Below are 25,908 nucleotides of genomic sequence, written 5' to 3' on the forward strand. Positions count from 1 at the left end.
AGAGTGTAATTTAAATCACGGCCCGCCGTGCACCGGCTGTATTATTTCATTATTTCGTCGAGAACTGTTTCATTAGCAGGATACGCTCTCTGCATCGTTTAACGGCCGTTTATCGTCACCGTTATCGCCGACTGTTATTGTCAATATCGAGGGCATCCGAGCGCGCGCACGGAAGAGACTGCGTCTATAAATCCCGTCCTTGCCGCGGGCGATTGGCACGTTCCTTATTACCATGCAGTTTCCGGTAAAAACAAGGCGCGCAGCTGCATCTGACGCGTGCGCGCATCCACCCTGCTGCCGCGGCGAAGATGCGAAAAAAAACTTGCCGTTCGGAGTTTCCGACGGGATTAAAATTTGCCAAACTGGCTTTCCACGGTTCATGAATAATTTTCGTCCGTTCCTGGAGAACGAATGGGCCGAGGCTTCACCATATTTTGCTACGGTAGGCGCGAGGGAAGCTAGCGAGGGTGCATCAGGACTGGGGAATAATGGGGGATTAACGATGGTACTCGAATGATTCGTTTCTTCGACACGTCGTGTGAAATGGCAGTCACAGGTGGTGACCAATGTCGGTAAACTATACAATTCGTTTTGTCAAATTGTAACGTTAAATTATGGAATATTACAGTTACAGCAAAATAACTATTGAAATTGTAGCCATTTACAATCTTTGTAATGAAATTATTTTAACACTTTAACACCAAATTAGGAAATCATATTTCCAGGGGTTCATGATAATACAGAAGAGATGCACGTATCGGGACCATTTTTCAGTTACCTAATCGCGGGAAATAATTTTTTTAATTCGAACGCAATTTCGTCATTATCTTCGTTTTAGTTTGGCGCGTGAAATCTACCTTGTGTGAACTTATCCCAGATTTGTATGAAAACCCAGTATATTAATTTCTCAGGCACAATTCCCCTCGAACGATACAAATAAAAGCGAAACGACTCTGGCGATGCAGCTTCAAAAAAAGTTATAAAAACGGCTACAACTGTTTTAACAAAATGTTCCAAGCTACACGCAGAACACCAATTACCCGACAATAATGACCCTCCTACTACTTAAACAATTTCGTAATCCGTGTTATCGGATGCGGGCAGTCGCGCGACAACTATTAACCCAGGTGAGAACGTGGGAGGGAGAGAGAGAGGCGCCAAAAGGACGACAAGAGGCTATAAGAAAGGTACGAAGAGAAGAGCGGCGTTAGCGTGACGTTAAATACTACACGACACTCCGTGGGCGTGGTTAAACGATTACCGGCTGGTTCTCTTCCTTCCGTGGACGTGTTTCCTATCATTCGAGTAAATTGCACGATGCACACGACAGAGTTTGGCAAATTGTATTCCGATTAACGAATAAATTCCCAAGATTTATTCATAAATAACGAATAACGATTTTATTCAACGAAAAATTACTCGTTATTCACTTTAGAAAGTTATTTGAACCAGATTTATTCGAATACGATTTTATACGTTATTCGATCTGACTGAAAGACGAATATACGTGACTCCTGATATCTATCGAAAGATCTATCGTGCAAATTAAAAAATGACCGAGTTAGTTTGATGTCATGGAAACGTAATGGATGGAAATGTAGGGATCCAGTAATTTTAAATCTTAGGTGTCACCTATCACCATACCTGGTAGAAATCACGTGACCACTTTATCGTATGCGAGTCGACTAAATTTTTATTCGAATGAAGATTTATTCGAACAAAAAATGATTCGATATTGTCAAATAATTACCTCTTATTCGAATCTTTTATTCGAAGATTATTCGAACACTTATTCGAATGAAAATTTAGTCGAATAATGTCCAACTCTGGCACACGAAGCCTCGTTCGCTGTTATTAGCCCCGGCCAGTAAGTATTCCTTCGCGAATGGGTTATCAACGATGTAAGGACGGTGAGGATAGGGGCCCACGTCGAGAAAGTCCTTGCTACGAGTAGAACGGTCGTCGTTGCAAAATCAAACTGGAAGGCGATTGAATATTCATGCGAAGAGGCGGACTAACCCTTACCACCTCGGTTCCCCTGGTAAAGCCTCCCCCTTATCAACCGTCTGCTCGACACGAAGCCCGCTTAAATCCTGACGTTGGCACCTGATACGGGCTGTGCGCTTCGTGAAATGCAACGTTATCAAGCATCGCTCTCCTAGAACGGGACGTGTCTCGAACGTTCAGCCGATCGGGAGGTATCGATCATCCTGAATCGTGTTCCCCTCTCAGTCTTTTGTTTACGAAGTGCAACAAATCTCGGGTGATCTGGCCACCCGTTGGATAAAGATCATCCGCCTGGGAGTCCTGATAACGCGACGAAGTCGACATTCGTTATGATCGATCTGCTGTATTTGTCAGATAGATAACGGAGCTCTTGTTACTTGATCTCGAATTCATGAAACAACTACGATTTATGTATTTAGTTCGACGTGTTTAATGATTAATTAAATAGATACTGTATTTTAACCCTTTCATTTCTGAATGTAAAATATTTGTGATACTTATGGTACCTATATAACAGTCAATCATTCATTAACTTAACAACCTCAACGTCTTCATGAAACTATTCATTTTTAAGAGAATTTTTTTTTCTATTCTTGACTAAGATTGACGATACGAAAGGGTCCGAGGAGAACAATAACACATAGGGCAAATCTTCCATTGTTTATAAACAAGTCGAAGTAAGTATTTAGGAGACCAAAAGAAATTTGTTTTTGACCATTTAACCTGCTAAATTTTGATTCTGGATCACCGTGTGCGGCGCAGGGATCGCGATCCTAATTTCTACACCGCGACCGATTCCTCTGCTCCACTTACCGTCGCGGCATCTTTCATCAACCTCTATCGTGGAACCGATCCAACCCTTTAAAAGCTACCAAGCTTCCCCCGCCGTAAAAGCCATCGTCAGCTCCCCGAGGAGCGTTCGATTTCGTGGCAACGAAAACGAACAGTTAGGAATGATAATCGAAAACCGTTTAAGCAGGACCAACGGGTCCACACGCGTGCGCGCGCAATCGTTTGTTCGCCCGACAGTGGAAAGAATCTTCCTGGACCTCGAGGTCATAGGGGCATGGCTGGGGAGGGGTTGGAGGTCTCGACTTATTGCCGGAGTTTCCGAGCAATTTCGCGCACGCCACGGACGTAGGTCGTCCTCGCGGAAGACCCGTTTGTTCCACGGATGTGAGAAGTGGCGAAGAAGAGGAGGCGCGCCGACGTCGCCGCGCGAACCCGTGGAACGAAACTTGGCGACCTTTCAAGCCGGAATTCCGGCCCTCCATTCACCCCTCCCTCAGCCAGCGGGGCTTAAACGATGAAACGAGTCCTTCTCTGGTCGTATCCAGAAAGACGACGAATCCCCCAAGGAGAGGAGGTGGGCGATAGCAGGCCACGAACTCACCCGCTTCCGAATTCGTGGCACGAAAACGACAGAAATCTCCCTTTTCAGGCTGAAATTCTCCCACGGAACAGCGCGAAAATACGAGGCCGCGCGCACGCGTTTAACGGCTGGATCTAAAGCGGACTCGAAGGAGAGCGGGAAATATTTTAATGGGAAGTCCCGCGAGGCACCACCCTCCACGGCTCTTCCACTTCGTAGTCCTTTCAGGGAAAATATGAATGTCGGGGTTCGCGTGAATGGGGGTGACTGTAGGAAGTTGCGTTCGATCGGTGGAACTTTGATCGTTGCTTTTTTTTTTTGTGACTCGGACTGTCGAGCGTGTGTCTGAGTGAATATATTGGGTTACTAGGAAAGTTCGGAGCGTTTTTAACCCCTTCCGACTGTATGTGGAATCATTAAGGGACTTAGTAATTTCTAACTGGTATTATGAGCCTGAAGATTCAATATGGTATCGTATAAATTGGATACATTCTTCTAAATAGTGTTTAGGAATTGTTTAATGAATATTCGTTTTTGTTTATGAACAATTTTTTGGTTAATTTTCCGTTTTTAATTTTCAGGCTAGATAACTACAGTCTCCTCTCGACTATCGTCCCGAACTTTTAAAATAATTTCATTACACTAGTAGTACATAACTTCGATTGTTTTGATTAGAAAAACTGTTCAACCTGCTTCTAGACAGATTATGCTTTCGAAGTGTTTTTCTTGAGACAAAATATTCTAGTGATCTATGAGAGTAATCATTTGACAGGGCAAAGTGCAATTAGTAGGGCAGATATTATAAAATCTTTCAATCTAAGTGGTGTAATATTTCAGCAAAGAGGCAGTAGGCAGTGAACGTGTTCAAATAAAACGATAAAAGACTCAATAGAACCTCCAAAACTGAAAAGTGTATCTATTATAGAGTCCATCTGTAAGATACAAATTTCATTTGAATTTTTCCACATATTTACACAAAAATTATTCAAATTCCTGTGGTGCCTATAAGTGGCAAAATTACAAAACATTGTAGATTGTAGCAGAAGATACACGACTGGTTAATGCTTAAATTTCTCTTGCACATAAATTTACGTAAATGGTAACCATATTATTTATAGTGAAATTTCGTAAAATTCTACTCACTCGGTTTAGTACTCGGTGTATAATAAAAATGTGCTCGCAAGCAAAACGACAATCATTCCGTAAAACGCGTTAGCATTTGAAGGAAACCGCGCCGGTGAGGATGTCAGGTATTCGTTAAACAGATTCGCGCAGGCAGAAGGAAAACTGCCTCTCGCGGAGTGGTTTACTACGTAACCTCGTAGTACACACAAATACGACGAATAAATTTCCTGCGTCATCGTTGTGTATCGTCCTGTCCCTCTGTTCCCGCCTGTCGGCTTTCATTAAGAAAGAATTCCGAAATTCAACGCGATCCTCGTAAACACGAATGCCACCTGGCTCCATCGCGCTTTCATGACGCGAGAATTGCCTCGGGACGACGTCAACAAGGTCGCTGGAAATACATTGTGGTCTTCCGAGTAATATTGATAATAATTTACGAATCTTGTAACGCGAGAACGTCGTCGTCACGCATTCCCAATTAACGTTGTGATGCACTCGAGAATTTGATACCGTCTCTTCTATAAATGTAATTCAAAATTCAAACGATTACACGTACGCACCGTCGATTCGATCAAAAACACACATTACATTGAAATTGTAGATGGATGATTGAATTTGGAAACATGTAAGATGCAGATAAATTATTTGTCCATGTAGATTCATTGCGAAGAAGAATACAGTCTATGTCGTATTTGCATCTGTGCGAAGCGAAAGCTGCTTCGTTACCGAAACGATCAGAAAACAATGATTTGAAAATTTCATTCGTACTTTCGGAATAATGTAATCACTGTGGCAGAGAACGAAAGCAAGAACAAACGATACGATTGAATGGAGTGAATTTGAAACACAGTTCCTTTGACACTTGATAAGCTCACGATTTGCCAATGCTCGTTGGATAATGATGTATGATGATATTATTATGATGTGTTGTGAATAATTTAACACTACTTTGTAATACACTTAAATTTCACTAAATGTAACAATGTGATGCAGATATGGTATGCTTGTGATAGTGTAGTCTGTTCCTGATGTGTTCTTGTTGACGGTTGAATGTGTTCTGACTGGTATATTGTATGCACAGACGTTTATTGCAACGGATCGACTTCTGATTGGTGGAAAATACAGGATTTTGAGAACGTGGTAGTAGGAGGTAGAAGAAGTGGGGCTTGCAGTATGTATTGTTCCTGGGATTCCTGGAAGTTGACCGTCGTCTACCTAAATTTTCCCCCCATTATGTATAGTATTTTCTTCGCAGGTAATACCCCATTTATTCCTCAAGTACTACCGGTAAGAGGGCAAAATTTCTAGCCCCCAGGAACGGTCCACCCCACTCACAGTAAAAGGAAAAAAAAAGGAAGTTGACCGTCGTCTACCTCCGTTAGGTCGCAACGAACATTCAGTTCAGATTATTAAATCAACTTTAAGCTAAAGTTGACTTAACTGATACGATAATTTAAGAATTTACTGTTTCTTAAAATTTCTGCCAGTAAAAAATAAATTGCCGAAAAGAATATCATAAACATACTCGAGATAATTTGCAGAATATGAATCTAGAGAAGCGATAAGTACAAGAACAAAGCTTTATTATGAAATTATAAAGTATTAATCGTTTGTTGCATGATGTAGTGTGGTAGAAAAAATTCAAGGAATCTCCGATTCGGTGGTCTAAGCCTCTGTGATCCACGACCTCGAAAGGCGCATAACGCTTTCGTTAAACAGACCACCGCGAGTCGAGAAAATCCACGAAAAGACAAGAGGGTGCAAAAAGGGCAGAGATGAAACGGTTGACGGTAAGCTCGCTCCGTTCTTCTCGGCACTCCTCGCGGCACGAGGAGCCCCTTTTGCTCGCGCGACGACTCGTCTTTTGTCAAACAGCTTCGACCGATACCTTCTCGGCTTCCCGATTTCACGTTCGACTTCACCGTAACTGGAAAAGTTATTCCTTCGATAGAGCCGACCGAGCAAGTTTAAAGAGTCGCCTGTTACCCGTGCGCGACAATTATTCGAAGAAATTTAATGATATCAGCTTTCGTAACCGACACCGAAGTAATTGAACACAGTCTGAAAAAGAAGTGAGTTAAAATGTTAGAAGTGTCTTTAGAAACCCAATAGAGTACCTGGATACACCAGAATTTCATATAATTAAAAGATACTTCACATAATTAAAGGATTATTAGATTTATCTCTGGAAGGATTGTTCTAAGACTCGTGTAAAATTAATTATTTAACACCAGACCTACCGACGATAATCGCGTATCTATTACGACAGGTCGATAAACATGACAAACTTTTGAAAAGTTACAAATTTATAAATTAAGTAATTTTTTCACTTTCATATCGTAATAGAAGTTGCAAAAATTCTGAGAGAATGTAATGTTATAACTAGACTGCAAATGTTTATGCATTAAATATTGATATTATTTATGAATTATTATTAACATATTAAGACCTATAGTATAGAAAAGAAATTTCTGTGCAATTTTGTCTTTTTCTATATTAGTGTGCAAAATAAGAAATATGCATAAACATCCACATGTTTGGTAGTTCTAGGGTTTAAAAAAATAAAACAGCGTGTCATCTCTGAGTTTCTACGACTTGCGAAGATAGGTACCAGAGAAAGGGAAAGAATCATTCGACAGACCGTTTCTTGATATTTTCCAGAATCGCTGGAACTGTCGCTTTAACGCGATACTTTTTCTGTCTTCTCGCCAGGCAATGCGTGTATTAGCGAGAAAGTAAAAGTTTGCTGTTTCAAAGTCAAACAGTACGTAACACGTTTACGCGGTTTGCACGGGAACACGTCGCGGAAAAGAGTCGAAGAGGCAAGAAAAAAGGTGCAAAGAAGTTTTCCAAGCGAACACCGCCGGCTCGCTCGGGACACCATTCGGAACCCCGTGTTCTCCTTTCGCAAAAGACAATCGTGTTATCTTGTCATATTTTACGGTCGTCGTAACCCTTAGTTAAAGACTTACAAGTAGCGATATACCGAACCGGAAGATATAGAAACGAGTTAGTAATCCATAGTCAGTGCATAGAAAATCGCTACCAAACCGTTTTGTCCAATTTCAAAACTACCCTGATCGGAAATTAAACTTCGAATCATTCGGGAGTGAATAGTTCGTAAGTCCATTTAATTATTCAAAGAATGAACAGCCAAGAAATGAGCAGTTTTAAATACTTTCAAAGTGATTATCGACTTTTTATTATTTGCCCCCCGAAAAGCGTTGCCGTGGTATGAACGATCGGTTTATGAAATATTTTATTAACCGTGTAGCCTTCGAACACTCATCAAGGATTTACTGTATGCCTACGATAGGTTGTATTCTGGATGGAACAAACATGGCGACTATCTTGAGGCTCTCTAAAATGGCAAACAATGCATTTGGTAACTATTTTTTACTAATGAAAATCAATCTGTTGCCTGCAAGATTTTTAGTTAGTAAATTTGTGTTAGGCATTTCAGTACAGTAAAGCATAGTGAGTTAGACCCAGACATATCTTAGATCACTTTTAGGAGTAATTGCTAATGCAAAATAGTAACACTAGCCAAAGAAAGGAAACAGGAAAATTCTTGCGTTCAGACTAGATGGCAGTTAATGGTATTTAACATTTGAGCCTGCTTTGGGTAGCTTAACAGAAGCTTGGTTTACCAAGTACAGCTTGGACAACATTGCAATAGAACCTAGATACTTATAGACAACCTTCATCTGCTGTATTCCGTCGAGAAATGCGTGGTGCAATTGCTTGGCAAGGAGAATAGATAAAATAAAAGTGATAGTAAAAGGAGACTGATGGGTCTTAGACTTGAAGCAGTTACAGTGACGCAATTCCATTGTAGTGAACACGAATAAGGGTCTCATACGTCTGTGTTGGTTCTTTTCTGCAATAATATCGAGACGCTACTGTAGTGCCCTTAACTCACATCGCTTCTACTCAGTTGTTAGGACTCAGGAAATATCAGTCCAGGTTCTGTAATATTTGATACCGAAGAGGCTTGTCCATGAAAGTCTTTATCAAGACACTATCGAGACTACAACCACATGGAATTAAGATACGCATTGTTCTCATCCGCATTTTGAAGAAGATGCCGTCATTATATGTATACCTGTTTCTTGCGGACGTTTAGGACCGCCTATCAAACTACTACACAGGTCATCTGCAGGTAACACGTTCATCTCGTCCAGAGACGAAAGCATGGTAACGGGACAGCTCCGAAGGACTCGAGTGTCTTTTTACGATCCCGTTTTACCGGATTCGTGCCACCGTATAGTATACCACCGGTGACCCTCGAATAGAACGCGCGCACATGAATTCGAGAGTGGTATCATGCGGACTTTTATGCAGGTTTTTCAGACGTTTGGATCGTGGGGCTAGAAGCACGGAAATGGTGAACGTAGAGGTTTATATGATTCATGGAAGCTTCCTTTGGGAGTTACATATGGCTGTTTATTTCTGTTCTGGGGTTTTCACGTCGCCTGTTATGATCCTTGGGAATTGGCGTGGCTGTATTAGATCGTAGGACGATTAATTCAGCAGATTGGTAACTGTCTTCTTATCGAAAGTAATTAGATCTATTCTGTACTTACACATAACGAAACGTATATTACTGATGGCACACCTGTACATTTCTATTACTGTCGAAATTGTAACAGAACTTCTCAGAGTGAGTGTTGTCACAGAGTCGCTTCAAGTAGCTTCTGTTCGACTCCAGATCGCACGATCAAGTTCGTGGTTCGAGCGAGCCTCGGATTTGCGTGGCGGCACCGTACAGACTTCGCGACGCTTCTCGAACTACCTCGATTCCCAAATTGGCAGGGAAATTGAGTGTATTTACACGTAAAATACACAATCTCTATTGTATTATGTATCCAGTAGCTATCAGGAAGGCAAACGTTACACCACTTCCAAGTTCCTCCACGCAGACACACGGAAACATTTGGCAGAATATCTTCAGAATAGAAGCTAATGTGAGTGTGCAAAGCACTGACACGGAAAGCTACACTACTAGTCGACTGTCACCACAGTATAAATATGGGAACTGGGGCAAAAAAAAGTCTCGCAAATTATAGTGACCTCCTTTCGTTAGATACTTCTCAGAATAGTTGCTACAATGCCCCTACGAACAACATGTGCAAAACAATAATTCACTTCGCCTCGCTATTTGGCTTTGCCCAGGTTTCCCCGTACCAATTCGTCGCTAATAAAGGCAACAACACTGTTAGACACCAAGCAACAATTCGCCACTCCCGCGAAATAATGCGACATTTTCCATTCACGGATCGTGCCGATCTCTAGCTTCAGAGGCGTCCTGTTCCAGGGGACGTCCCGACGCGTCGATAAAAGAGCGAAAATGAAAAGGCGGCGCGGCGAGGGTGGAGGGAACATCGAAACGGTTATACGTTGGATGGAGAGCACTTCGGCCGGTCTCCGTGACAGCCGCGCTTTAGGGCCGATGAAACGCGAATAAATTTGTTCCCTCGAGCCGACGGGGACCGTCTCGAGCCGCGCGCCACTGGGAGAAAAACGGCACCCGGCAAACACGCTGGGCCATCCCTCCACACGATTGCTGAAACTTTATAGCTCATTGTCGCGACCTAACTGGGATCTCATGTGGACTCTCTTGGACGATTTACCCTTTTCGAGCAGAAGAGACACCGCAGATTCTGGAGCTTGAAATACGACTATAAGGAAATGATCGAGATCACGAAGACTTTTTCGAAGGAACAAGTTCTGGATTGCCAAATACTGAGGTTTCGAGATTTGAATTGTCGAATACTGAAGTTTCTAGCTTTAAATTAACGAATACCGAGGTTTTGAGCTCTGAATCGCCGAATACCGAGGCTTTGAGCTGTGAATTACCGAATACTGGAGTACGGAGTTTTGAATTATCGAATACTCAATCTCTAAGCTGCGAATTTCTCCAATTTAGTAAGTCTGTGATAAAAACAAATCGCACAGAAATTAATATTTGAAAACCGTGTTAACCCTGAACGGCGAAAACAATTCGATTTGTCTCGTCAGAAGCGCATTCAATACTTCGAATAATCACCACGAGCGTAGCAACGATCGCAAGAATGGGTCCTGAACTTGTATCCGCGTGTCAGATACTTTTACTCTCTTTCGCCGTAACGTCGCAGCGTTTTCCCAGCCAGTTCATCGCGGTTTGTGCGCTTTTCTGAGCGCGGTAGGGTCTGGTGCAGCTGCTCTTTTTATCCTAGGCGGGTCGTTCCCGTCGTTGCCTTATAAACGGGAACATTCGCGTAATCTCAGCCTTTCTGTATTATTTAATTTTACCCCTCGGCGCCTCCGCGGTTCCATCCACTCTCTTTTTCTCTCTCTCTCTCTCCTTCGCTTCCCGCGAGTTTACATTTTGCTTCTTGCCGCTTCGGTCTCGCCACTCTCGGTTACCCGCGTATTTACGTTTTCAAACAATCCTTTATGCGCTTACGTTCTCCTCTCGCTTCACCTCGCTTTTCCGTCGTTGCTGCTGTTGCTGCTCTCTTCGCTGCGAATAAAGACTTTATTCTATTTCGCTTCATTTGGAAAAATGAACACAGCATGGCGCACACGCCGCGATATCCAGGTAGATTATCGGTGAACCGAACGAACCGGTTGCGAAAGGCGTGCTGCTGCGCGGCCGAACCGAACGGACGAGCCCCGAGCCGACCTCCGATCGGAATTGCTAATTAGGCGCGTGTAAAATTACTGTAAATCGACGAGCCGGCTATTATCGTAAACAGGCTATATGGGGCCGGGGATATTTCACCCGGGTGCGGCTCGTTCGCGTTTATCCTACGCGAACCGACCAACACCAAATACGGAGCGTCCGTGATCGCAAACGATTTTCCACCTTTCGGAATTATCAATTCCGATCGGGAACCACGCGATCTTGGCTGGAACATCTTCGAAAGGTGCGGGGAATGTCTTTTGTTCGACGATGTTGGCTTGCTGCGAGTTATGGAATCGATGGGGAAGTTTAGTACTTTGTTTATTACAAAAAAAAAAACATTTAACATATGCTTGGCATTATTAAAAGTACTAAATTGCTCTTTTCTCGAAACAAGGTTTTTACAGATACGTCAGTTACCCTTAACAGGGCAGTATAGTTAACGATTCAATTCACCGAACGAGGTACAGATCCTAAGTTATTCTCTGACTGTTACTATTCAAATAAACGTTATTATCCACAGAATAATAATTGATCGAGTGTGTAGAAGAAGAGCGTATGTTACATTTCATAAAATGTACAGCAAAACGTAAAAACAAGATGGTGTAGTAACATACACCCTTCAAACACTTTGAAAAATAAATAATAATCCACTAATGAAAAAGTTACTTTTTTTGCAAACACAAAATTGTGTATAAAAATCACTGTGTTTAAAAATCTGTAGTAGCATATATCCTTCTCCTAGAAACCCATTCATTTACCGTCTACATACTCCCCGAGGGTGCATCGTTCAAGGCGAATTCGTTAACTGCTCGTGTCTTCGGTTTCTCCGTCACCCGCGCGCAGTTACGGAAACGTGATTTCGTCAGGGACACAGGATCGTCGCAGGAACGGTCGCATGAAATATTCGTGATGCTTCGAATGTCAGATTCATGAATATCACACGGGTCGTGGTATGAATTAGTCTGGGATCTCTCGGTGGAAGTTTAATCGGAACGGGACCTGTCCTTGGTATCGGCTTCGGCCGTATGAACGCAGGCACGACGGCGTTCCACGTGCCCTCTATCGCTTGAAATTACACCGAGTCCCATTCCCTCCAGGGACCACAAATCGTTCGAGTAGCTAGTTCTAGATCCTCGTCCTTGCTCCACTTCCATCGCGCGCACACGCGTTTCAATTACGGCAATTTCCTCGCGCGTGAGTCGTCCTCCTCCCTTTATTCCCGTCTGAAAAACTTGTTTTATTCGCGCGAACACGAAACCGGTAAATCGATCGTCGTTCCAGCTTCCGGGGCATGTCCGATCCGAGGGGATCGGAAGCAGATATATATTAAAGACTGCAAAACGAGAAGGCCCACTCGATCGTAATTTAGTTTACCGAATGATTCTCTCTCTCTCTCTCTCTCTCTCTCTCTACCTGTGATCTACGTCGCGGAGGGTCCCTCTTTGACCCATTGAAGTCTGTGCATAAATTTTCCGCTCTCGGAGGCTTGTTTGAGCGAATCGGGCAAGTTGCAACTCGGGTGGTCCCCTCTACAGAACGAAAATTGGGGATCCGTGGAGTGGATGCATTGCCGAAATTCACAGACTGGTTCTGGAGATTTCGGTGACCCCAATATCGACGGTTCGTGTAGAATCATCGCAAAGAATTAATTACAAATTAGTTTCGCAACTTCTTCTGCCCCTTTCTATTAAATTCGGTAATATTCCAGCGCCTCGTTGAAGAAGAATTACACGCCCTCCATTGTAAACACGTTTTAAACCGTTCAAACGATCGCAAAGTAGCTTCCCTTCGCTCAGAATTCATCAGCGAGCCCAATCTTAGTTAACCCGCTCAGTGGATCTTTTTGGTATCTCGTGTAAAAAAATTTGTTTCATAAAACCAAGAACCAACGGTCATTTTAAGACTGATGAACACATTTTTTTAAATATTTTTTGAACAATTGATTACCTTATCATCTTTTTCCCGATTACGGAAGGTTTCGACAATCTTTGTTTGCTTTTTTACAATTTTCTTCATTGCCTCCATACGGTACCGATAGCTCCCGAAGAGTATCACGCGGTATAACCGAAACAAAAAAAAATTTTTTGTAACTTTGAAAATATTAATTTTTCGACCCATGTTTATTAAGACTTTTTCTTCATTCGACATCTGCTCCAAAAGTTATGAACCCTTTCTTTGTTTCACCTTGTATAACGGGGGACGTGGCTCCCGGCTTTGTTCGCGGTCAAAAGCAAGGGTGGTATATTTGCCGTAAAACCGGCCACGGGCGTAAAATGACGTATGGAACGGTCGATGCATAAAAGAGAGAAACATAAAGAGGTATGTATATATCCGTCGTACCTGGTGTGGCTGCAGGGTGTCAGGGATGGGCCGTGGTGCTATTAGCCAGCGGTGCTTACGGGGCGCATAAGCGCAACCTCCACCTCCGAGCTACTCCGGCTTTGTCTCTGCATCCTGAAAAAGCGAGAAATAAGCGAAATGAGTTTTACGCCCGTCGAGCGTCGCTTAAGTAAACGGTACGAGCAACGGAGCAGCCCCGACCAACCCCCTTCCGCCGGTTCACCCTGGATAAATGCTGGTAATAGGGTCGAAAATATTGTGTAATTTACATTGAATTCCAAAAAAGGATCTGTAAAAATGTAACGAGGGAAATTAGCGACGGGGAAAGGTGAACAGGGTAAATTGGATTCCTTCGGAACTTACGAGCAACTGTGGCTGGGGTTTGGTCGTTGCGGAACCTTTGATACGTTCGTGGTACGACAGTGTCATTCTGTTGTAACGAAGATTATCAAATTATTTTGTATGACGAAATGTGTGTACAATTGATTCGATAAATGTCAGACAGTCATAATGATTTAAATCAAAGGCTACATGGTATCGATTAAGTCTGACAATTTCACCCTTGTGCACTATTCATAAAAAATTCTTGCGTTAGTACTCCTTGAATTAAATCTGGTCTTAACTAGAATCGAATTAAGGAAATATACTTGTGTATAGCTTCATCGTACTGGTTTTTGAATTAATTAATAATTTTCTCTGATGAATAATATAATTAACCCTTTATAGGTGAACATATTTTTTCGCAACTCCGTAGGCAAACTGGGTCGTTTACACCCAAGCCTAATTTTTATACGGTTTTAGATTTTCAGAAAATCTGAAAAAATTCTAAGATACTTATCGAAGTATCTGCTACATTATACAATCGTTCGTCAAGTAGACGTTGGAAACATTTCTCAATAAGAATAAAAATTTGGAGGAAAGTCTTGGAATAACGAAATTTCGCTTGTGTCGGTCGACGATACACATTGCCTACGGAGGGATGAAAATTGAAGTCTCAGTTTTGGTTAAATTGCCTAATCGAAGGCATTGTTCTGCACAGAGACGCCATAGGGATGTGGAAGGCAGAGAGCTTGAACTACTTGGCCTCGGCTTGGATCTTTGTTGACTCGACCCTTTTTCCGAGCCATTTGGGTCGCGGTGAATCGGGCCACCACATATTGCATCTTCTAAAGCTTATTTCGTCCGCATTGTGAGCAAATTTTTTTGTTGTCGTTAAGTGACTCCAGCTACTTAATCCCTCCCGGAAATATTCATGAAGTCCTTCTTCTCTCTGTCGTAATTTTCATAGCAGTCGATGGTAGTCACGAAATTTTCGTATGGTACGCGGATACTCGGGCGGTTTTCGCTTTGAAATTCTGTCGAACAGATCGCTCCCCTCTTTGTTACAATATCGTTTTCGGATACACGGTGAAAGTTTGATATTAAAAAAATATAGAAAATGAACGCAGTTGCTGGAGGATTGATGGAAATCCGGAGGGCACCGACGCGCAGCTGCACCCATGGGGGTTCACGCCGTCCTGCATCGATATTCGTAACAACGTATACGATTGAACGTCGATGCGCGCTTTACTCTCCCGTCTGCTCACGGTTCTATAGAGGAACTGGTATGCAGTTATTGACGTCGGTTTCGGCGACTGCGATACCACGGAAAAGTATTATCCGAAACTGTTGCGTTAGTTTTCCCAACAGAAACTTTAGATCGGTAAAATATTACATTGCCACGTAAGTAAAATTTTAACACATGTACAAATAAAATTTTATGATAAAAATTTATCTTCTGTATTATAGCCTACCGTTAGTGATTGATGAAATGATCTTAATTAGGCCGTTCGGAAAGTACGTAGAGTTTCGAGCACAGCGTCTTCGTTACCTTTTTCTGGAAGAAGGAACAATCGTTCGATCTGATGCGTAGGTACTATTTTTCAGGTGAGAACTGAACGTATTTGCTGTACAGGCTATGAGTAGCTTCTTTTTGTTCTGTGAGAAACGTGGGGGTAGCAATACAATTGCGAGAAGGTCGAACGGACACGACCACAAAAATGGTACATTGCATTAGTACCAGGTACCAAGGATGTTTTTCTTCCAATTATCAGTAATCTCTTTCATTATGACAAGAACAGACTATATACGTACACATTCTATATTAACAACACAATTCTTCATTTAACCTCACCCCCGTTAAAGCGTCTCACGGGATTCGATTGCAAAACAATTTCCCAATTAAAACGCCTTCGAACATAGCGGGACAACATTCACCGGACAGCGTATTAATTGTTTTGCGAATTAATTCATATTCTCTCTGGCGCGAAACAAATCAAAATACAGGCTGGGACGCGAGGGGATTGAAACGGTCGATAATACAAAATTATCAAGGATGTAAACATTCCGCGCGGTAACCGTACTTTTTATGTAAACGCCCGAAGGATACAGGATTAATCACCGATAACAATTCAGGGTTTAATTGTATGCAGTCACCAGGAGACTGAGATGTTTTTTTCTGTCAAAGGCCAATTCAAGATCATATCATTAACAAAGCAATATTCACTCATATGCAAACAAAAACGTTGGTAACCTTGAAAACTCGGAAAAAATATTCTTCGCAGCGTATTCGTCTTTTGACACCATTCAAATTGCATAACACATTTTGCATGTAATCGCAATTGAAGGAGATATTTAGGTGGCTACCGATAGGTGGACCACCTTGTACATGTAATTGGTTGCGAGGCGAAGAAGGGACGAAACTGCTCGCCGCAACCGACAAAACTTTATATTGGATTTCATATTTAATGCAACACACACACACATCGTTGCTAACGCGAAGCCTGCCTCCTGGATAAATTATTTATGTCGAGAAGCTTTGTCTCTGTCCTGACAACGCCGAGCTAGCCAACCGGGTGACCCAAGAGGGAGGGAGGGAAAAAAGCAGGGCGGCGAGAGAGAAAAGAGGGATGATCGTTGAGAGGTTGCGATAAGCCCTGAACCGAACGAACGTCGTCGATCCTCGGGGGCGTTTACGATGAAATCTTGCTGACTTGATAGGACCTGTGGAAGGGCCGTTAAACGACACGGATCAAACGCGGGATCCGTTTTACTGCGGAAAGAGAAGATCGGATATATTCTCTGTTCATGGAAAATTGTTTTACTCGGTGATTTTAAGATCGAACGATTACGGGGAAAATTTCGGATACTACGGTTCTATCGAACAGAAAATCTGTCGAGGGTCTGGGAGGACAGATGTAAAAAGAATGCCGATGAAATATATTGTTTCATGGAGATCGTATTAGAATACAGGGTTGGTCAATATTGTGTGAAGAGAGAAATTCACGGAGAATTTCATTTATCATAGTGACATGTAATTTGATTTTATATACAAGTTTTAAAAAAAAAAAAAAAAAGAGAGATTTATGTGTTTAAGGGCAAGACAAAATATCAGCAGGCGTGCTGGTGAACTCTGTTCACCAATCCACGTAATTCTTTGTTTATGTCTCGGGAGCATAAACATTCTTCAGTACATTTGTTATTATTTCCCCATCACGTTTAATCAGAAATTACTATCTATCGACAAAGAGTCCGTTTCTGAAGTGTATATTTTATACGTAATTTTTCCCAATTTTTCTGTTCTTTACTTCAACCTTGTGTGTTCATCACAAATTCCGAATCTGTTGAATTTGTGAACAGATTAAATACGCAGCCTAATTCACGCAACGAACTGAATAATAATATCTGACAATGAAACTAGTCGTGCATTTTTAGAGCATTTAAAGTTTTATAGCAGTTAAATGGTTACTTGTTTGGAGGACTCGAGCCTCAAAAGATTCGTTCGTGAAATCGACGGAACAAATTCTTTCTCTTCGCGGTGAAGAACGTTTCATGGTAATTTAACGAGCGGAGTCGTCCTCCACGGGAACGTAATAACGCGTCGGCCATTCCCGTCGGCCGGGACGGGCCGTCTAACGTAAAGCTTCGTCTACACTATGTAACCTAAATCGTTATACAGCAAACTCATAAATCTTGTTAGAGAAACACAAAGTGAAATGTTATATAATATGATATTACATAATATTTTTCATGTTATATAACAAATTATGTGTTATCCATCAACTATGATGATCAAACTTGTTACAGACTCGTCCAAAAGGTATACTCTTGTAACAAGTTATACAAACATGTTGTATAACAAAGTTATATTACAATCTGTTATATACCACATTTTTGCTATACAGGGTGAACCACGAATCGTGATTAGTAGATATCATTACGTGTGTTTCAGTGTACAGAACAGTTTACAAACAGTAGGCAAGAGCTCAACATCGGAACGCGTACAATGACGTAGCATACGATACTCTTTGTAATATTACAGTTCGAATATTTCTTTAATCTTTTCTCGACCCAGATGAAAAAAAAGTAACACATGTTATGTCATGATGCTTACCGAATTTGTCTTGAAATCCTCTAACAGATAGGCGTAAGAAAATTATAGGTGTATTTGCAAAAAATTGAAGGTGACCTTGAAAAATCATGAAAAAAAAAGAGTTGACAAAAAATTTGCTGTAATCACGTTAAAGCTCTCTTGAAACCATGATATACCTGATAAAAACATTCCGTACTGATCACGATTCGTGGTTCACTCTGTATAGTGTAGACGCAGCTTAATGGTAGCTCCGGGTATTCCTGACGCAGATGCTCGCTGACGCTGAATATACGAGCCCCGATGACGCAGACAGAGCATTTCACGGGGTTCCAAAGTTTCCGGGATGTTAACCGATCGCAGGGGGCCGGGATATACCAACCATGTACCCGAACAAGAAGTTTTTAAGGGTCCATAACAACGGTGGAATATATAGATTCCTGCAGCGATGGGAGAGTCGTAAAAATCGCAAGAGCGTAAGTAAACACTTTACCCCGTCCCGTTGCAAAAGGATGCGTAAATTATCCGAGAATCGGCGGGGAGAACCAAAGATATCGATATCTACACCTGGTTAATCGTTTCACGGTTACCCTATCGATACTACCTACCCGTATATAATTTCCCCGGGAAGGAGCTCGCGAGATTAAAAAGGTAACAACGGACCGTGAGCAGGCGGAGAACTCGAGAACATCGTCGCAACGTTAAACGAGGTTTACGACTTCATCGTAACTCGAGGAAGGGGATGATCGATGTCTTCTTCCTAGGGCTGATAGTAAAAAAAGCTTTGATATTCTTTGCGGGCTCCTGGAAACTGGCCGAGAACGGCGGATCATTAAAGGTTTCCGTTAACTCCACTCCGGTGAAGTAACGAGTGGATAGCTGGAAAGTCGAATTCCCCGATATTATACGGTTTTCAGTGTATTTCCGTGGCCTGAAGGGTGGTACTTTTTATTGTCGCTTGGACGAACTTATTATCCACATGATATACTAATATCTTTGAGGATAATATCTGAAAATGGCTATTTAGCTGGTGAATTATTTTATTTCGTGACGAGTCCATCCCCGATTGTCGTCTTCGAGTATACGTCTCGAACATATATCGCGATTAGGCTACCAGCAAGACCTCGGTGACTGACTGGAATAAACGTGAGAATCGAACATCGGTCATTAATTCTCCTCTGAATGGATACGACTCGTCTATCCCCCCCCCCATTTTCTATACGGTTTCCCTTTCCTTCAAGGCTCAACGAACAATGGCCATGATTCTCACGGGCATTAAATGAAATTGTTATTAATTCATTCATGACCACTTGATTGCTAAGTTCTTCTGATAAATACGGTTCCGATTGTGTGTAGAGGCAAATTGACTGAATAAAATATGCTGGACCTAATATTGTATATTTGATGCTGGATTTCTGAAATATAATTCAAACGACCTTGGACTCACGGGATCCAATATAAATGGGTTCGATATCACAGGATCCGACACAGATGAATTTGGACCCGTAGGACCTTTTATCAGATCTGTCACACCAACATCTATCACACCCTTTGGTGACATTGGAATTTTAGAACGCATAAGCTGCATACTTATCGTCAGACCTCATACATACGATATTGGAGACTCGTACCCGATATACACTATCGGTCAAAACTGTGGGATCGGAGTAAATGATTAATGGAACAGTATCTCATTATTTTGTTGCGATATAATAAAGGTTACGTAAACAGTACAGATACAAATCATTTCCAATCAATCTATTAGTTTCATCAAATCTTTGTAGAATAATATTTTTCTCTTTCTTTAATTATCAGACCTGGTCCCATACTTTTGGCCTATAATGTGGTTGGCACGGGACTTGTGAGGCCTTACTGTCGCAACCCCACTAACCTATGGAACTCCATAGATCGTTGGGACACCTCAGGTTTCCATGACCCCTAGATCCCCATGACTCTCCGAATAGCTAGGACTCCGTAAACCTCGAAAATCCCACAGACACTCAAGTACCAAACGATTACCTACTCCAGACTCTGCCAGTTCTATTGGAACTCCCAGGTATCCTTGATCTAGATTACGTGAGATTTACCACAGCAATTTTAATTTCACAGAACTCCTTAGTTCCCCTGGTACCCCAACGTTTCCCAAAGTATCTCAGTAGTTCTGCTATCCTCGGGATAATCCAACACTCTTAATTACAAATTATGAATGTCATCTGTTCCCACATCCAAAAAAAATAAAACTTACCGTCTGACCCAATGAACAGCTTATTTACGTCAAACAAGAAGTTTTCAAAAGTGATTTATAGTTAAACCGTAAGTAACTGTAAATCTTCATTTCCAATTCCGAGTTTGTCCCGCGCACGCAAGGATGGGAGGGAACGTTTCCCGTGAAACGACCGGCGAACTTTCAACAATTTATCTTCGTCCGACGAACTTTTGTCATGCCGTTGAAAATATATATTTCAATCCGGGGACGGACGACCTAAACGATTCTTGTAAATCGGTTCTCTCGCAGCACGGAGTCCGAGACGAACCGAGCTTAAATGGGAAGAAAACTTGTTTTTGCTCGGAAACTTTGATTAAGATCTAAATTCCGCGTTGTTAGCTGTTTGTGGCGCGCGTTCACGTTTCGCGGAAACCAGCGACGCGTGTTTCGCTCCCGGAGCGCGACGACAGGCTATGACGTGGGTAATCAACCGTTGCCAATGACAGTGATAATGCGTGTTGTTTTCGGAAACAACCTGGAATACCACGGCCACGTTCGCCATTCACGGCCGTCTGCACGGTAGGTTTGCCGCGGATATGCGTTTGAACAGAGAAATAGATGTCGCATATGCTGAGATAGATACTACTATTGCTGGATTTAACACTAGAACTACCAAGCAAGTCAAAATGACTTGTCAATACACTCTTACAGCGACGATTAAAATGTTATGACAATACATTTTCTCAGATCTTTTGCACCTTTATTACGATATGAAAGTGAGGAAATTGGTCAATTTCTAAATTTCTAAATTTTCAAAAGTTTTTCACGTTTATCCACCAATTCGAGCAAATATGCGTTTATCGTCGGTAGTTCTAGTGTTAAACTGACACGATGACTTTAATCCTTTAACGGTGGAACTTGATTTTGGATCTATGTAACTATTCGATTCCTTCGTTCTAATAAAAGAAATATGTTTTTCAATATTTACTAAAATTTCAATTTCTATAGCAAAGATTATTTATTTTTTCACGTCATTATCCAAAAATGGCCATTTCTTTATGACGAGTATACTCGTCAAACACCGTTGAAGTGTTAACGGAACCTCGCCATTGTTTGTTTTCTTTATATTCGCACAGAGATTCGGTATTCGATTTTTATACAAGGTGTTTCGGAATTGGTGGTACATCCCGAAAGGATGTTTTACAGACAAAACTAAGGCGAAAATATAGAACGAAATTTTTTCGTATAATGTTTCGTTTTTGTGTAATTGAATAAAACTTGGCCAGCGCGTCTGTTCATTGCATTCTGTTTCTACTTAGTGTCACTACGAATACATACACGTGTTAGATGAATTTTGAAACTTAATTATCTTGAAATCTACGAAATGTCGTAGCGAAAAAATTTTATTCTACAATTTCGACCTACTTTTTCATGTAGAATCACATCCCTTCGGGTTGTACCATCATTTCGGAAACCATCCTGTATATCGCTTTAACATCTTGAGGAAAACTGATACATACATATACCTACGTTTAGTTTTACTTCCATTCGAACAGTATTCCAAAGATTCAATAAATATTATTGTAAACAAACAAAAAAAGGAAAACCTCCCAATTGATTGTAATTAACATTCATAAATATATTTTAAGTAGATGCAGCTGAAACAGTCTTAATAATTTGTCCCTGAAGAAGTTAAACATGCGTTTATATTAATTATTAAACGAAACAGGAAGAATCATTTCAAAATGAAACCACAAAGAACTATATGTATTATAGATTTTAATACGTTGAGCTAAATCAGAAGGAGCGAATACACGTTCGACCTCTTTCGAATAACGTCTAAATTACAGGCATAATTCATTGTAATTACTAATGCCTGATTTCCATTGCTATTCCTGATTTCTGGCACTGGTTCGCCGAACATTCCACGTCAAAGATTCCCGGTAGCAGAGTTCCCCGGATAACTGGTTGCCGAGGTCGATTATCAAGTAGTCTCGGACGTTCCGAGCCGCCCGAGGCCGGACAATAAACGACCGCAACTACTTTCACCCCGAGAGTCGTCCCCCGACCGGGCACGACGACGCTTGCTGATTACCGTCACGGGGGCAACGAGCAACCGGGGATTATTACGACAGAGCGTAATCTTCATTGTCTTTACGCGAAGAATTATCTGAATAGGCTACGCGGCCGCAAAACTGCGCCTGGCGGAGTAATGCTTCGTGGTCGATGGAGGAAAAAAAAAAACCAATTCAACGGTTCCTACGCTCGTTACCGCAGTCATTGTTATACGGTTGAGTATCAACTGGATGCGAGTGCGTGGAATGTTAACCACAAAGATGCGAGATTAGATTACGAGTCGTATGACAATTAAATTAATTCACCTCACTTTTAAGTGTACATTTTCCACAGACTTTGTTGGTACGTTTGTTTTGACGTCTTGTAGCATAAAATTTATTGGTTAAATTAGTAGGAAATATTTTATGCAATACTTTTAATAAAATTGTGATTGTTATCTAGTTTCTGTTTTATGGAGTTTATCTGTTTGGCTTTGGAAAGGTTCGCGTAGAGAATGTTGAAAACTTATGTTTGTATCACTTCTTACATTAGAAAATTTTACTTTATTATTATTATTATTATTATTAATTCACCAGTGAGAGAATTAGTATCACTCGGAGATGGACAAATACGTCATCTGGGTGAAGAGTTTCGAATAACGACTAACAGATAAAAAAGAAGTACTCTGACATTTCTAATTGATTAAACGTGTTTTATACGAGTACACACTTGGCAAGCAATTATGTAATCTCATAGACTGTTAAAGGTCAGAATGATTTTCTTAGATGCTGCTGCTTTTCACTACGTATTATTCGAATAAAATTCTCCTCAACTCAGTTGCCTCCTCCTAAATTCAATATTTTCGTTGCTTGTATATTGATTACATACAAGAATAATATGAACATTACTGACTTATGTACAAAACTTCGAATTTGAATATAAATACATACACTCCATAACAAAAATAGTACCTCGTGAATTCATATATCTCAACTGTGATTACACCTCGTTCACACATGATTAGATCAAAAGGTAATTCGTCGCTCCAGACTTTAAAAAATTTCGAACGATCAACGGTGAACGTGTAAGTGTAAATATTGCACACACGAGACCTTGAGAAACAAAGTGAAAAGATCGAAAACATTACGATTTTATAAGCACACAGGTACAGAGAATCAAATCTAGGTCTCCATGTCGATTTTCCCAACGTGGCATTCTTTCCGCACGATCTTTATTTAGCTTCCCACCGCGGAGCCCCCAATCAGATACACGATACGTAGCATATACAGAGTGGAGCAATAACTATGTCCACTTTGAATATTGCCGTTATTTGTAATAATATGAAAACATGTTAGGTACAAACCTTTATTTTACTACCACATTTGACTTTGCATGACCTTCAATGATAGCTCGCTGAAGTCGTCTCAACACCGGCTATCACATCGCAATAAAAAAAAACATAACATTCCGTTAAAAAAAAATAGAGATGACCTTGAAATCTCCTCTATGCCTTCACGCGCGCAGAAAATGTTTGTGTCACAATATGCCCCCCTCTATATCGTATAAATTTTGTATATAACATTTTTTCATATTATTACAAATAACGGCAATATTCAAAGTGGACATAGTTATTGCCCCACCCTGTATATATTTTCACGAGAACGGCCCGACGACGATCACAGAGCTTTTCCCAGCCGAAGTTCGTCGTCCTTTCGTGGAATCGCTCGGAAGTGATTCACCGGCAAGCAAACGAAGGATATTTAAATTTACACCGTTGGAACGTGACCGAGCGCGGCAGAAAATAACGGAAGAAATAAATAGACGAGGACACGGAGAAGCGATCGCGTCTCATCGTGTCCAAATTTAATTCCTTAAACGAATCACCGATCCAGTACCCCCAAATGAAAAACAAACGAAAAATTCGACTGAACGCCGTTTTTTATCGTCGTCGAACGGATCTCATCTGGATCCTCTATGGGGATAAAAACAAATGTGTACCCTCGTTGTTCCGGTGAATCTTCGATCGGTCGAATCGCGTTTTCCGGTTCGCGGTTGCGGTCAAACGAGGGATTCACGAGCAACGGAAAGGCCAAAGAATCGAACCGACACGGGGGCAGCGAGAAAAAGAACAACGAACTAAATCGGTTGTACACCGTCGAACGAATACAATTTGTTCGGGGCTTTTAACGCGACAGTTTCAAGGGAAACAATTGGAAACGACCGACAGAGAAAGGGTCAACCGCATCGATCGACGAGAGAAAGAAGAATCGTGGAAACGAGTCGGGAAAGATATCGCGACACAGAACGCTGGATTGCCGATGCTAACGCGACTCGTCGAGATGTTAACATCAGAACTACCAGCGTTGAATGTACACTGAATTAAATTGTGTAATACATCAATATCCGTAGTATATAATGCAGTATAGCGTAAAACAGTGTATTCTAAAATATATAAGAAATTAAAGACTGACCAAAATACCCATGAAAACCCATTAATAATTTCAATAATTGCAAAATAACGAATCTGAATTCCGTCATTTTTACAGGTTTGGTAGTTGTAGTATTAAAGGGTAGAGGGTAAGGGAGAGAAGGGTAAGGAGATCGCGGAAATAGGTCAGGGGGCAGAGGTCAGGCGAGGAAAAGAAAACGGTCATGGCTGCCTTCAGACCTCCTTTTCCACGCTCCGGCGTTCCTCCGTTTCACGTACGATCGATCCAACACCAGGCACCCAAGTTCTCCCTTTCGTCTTTCCTTTCACGCTCGATTTATCACTCGAGAGATTCCTTACGGTGCCCGGGGGAACGCTCGTTGGAATGACTATCGTCGATCAAAATACGGATTACGTTGACTAATCGAAAGGGGGTGTACGGAAACGGCGATACACGAAGTGAACTCTCTGTTGACGCCGTTCGCTTGCTTCGTTAGGTAAGAACGACAAAGTTTTCGATGTGGTGACATAAAATTAGTTATTCCTAAGTTTGCAGTTAGTGCAATTTATTATCGTATAATTTATATAGATACTGACTGATTTATGGACTTGATAATTTTGGGAAGTTTTCGTGATCTTCTCACCCTTTAACGCCCAGTGTAACGTAAATGTTACATCTACACAATCATATTTTCAGGGGTTTTTTGTCGGACCATTTTTAAGTTAACTAATCATGAGAAATAATTTTTTTCCTTGGAAAAGGTGTTTGGGCGTTAAAGGGTTGAAAATAAATTCTTTAAAAAATTAAAAAGTAGGTTGGTTTAATATCTATATTTTCGACTTCAAAATAACGAGGTGAACATATATACATATATATATATCGCTCTGATAATTTTGAAATAATGATTCTGGACGTTAAAGAGGTAAGGAATCTTTACAGATACTGATCAAAATGTCGATCTATTGAATACGATGAATAGAAAAGAATTTCATTAATATATTTAAAAAAAACAAATAAAATTCGTAATTTGTGATCTGCAAAATTATTTACGAGAGTTATGGCAAGTGCATGTACTTTTCGTACCATCTGTGTATACTTCGTCTGATTGTTTAATACCGAATGTTAACGCATTTGCACAGTACACAAATATATACGTAATTTTATACGATTATCGCGAAATGTAAACAGTTTCAAGTTCAAATTTTATCGCACATTTTGCGCATTATATTTAGAAAAACATACAATACGGAAGATAAATTTTTTTTCGATTTTCTTAAAGTAGTCCATAAAATTCTG

The 25,908-nt window shown here is 41.1% G+C and overlaps 1 protein-coding gene across 1 annotated transcript in view; it reads right to left on the bottom strand.

Annotated features, from left to right (window-relative positions):
• The window catches only part of LOC107193717 (mucin-5AC), a 392,296-nt gene that overhangs the window by 96,489 nt on the left and 269,899 nt on the right, over positions 1-25,908 (bottom strand). Inside the window, exon 4 of the mRNA XM_015583219.1 lies at positions 13,515-13,628. The gene's annotated coding sequence lies outside the window, so the exon portion shown is untranslated. The remainder of the gene's footprint in view (positions 1-13,514; positions 13,629-25,908) is intronic.

The sequence above is a fragment of the Dufourea novaeangliae genome, unplaced genomic scaffold (assembly GCF_001272555.1).
Source record: "Dufourea novaeangliae isolate 0120121106 unplaced genomic scaffold, ASM127255v1 scaffold25, whole genome shotgun sequence".
NCBI lineage: Eukaryota > Metazoa > Arthropoda > Insecta > Hymenoptera > Halictidae > Dufourea > Dufourea novaeangliae.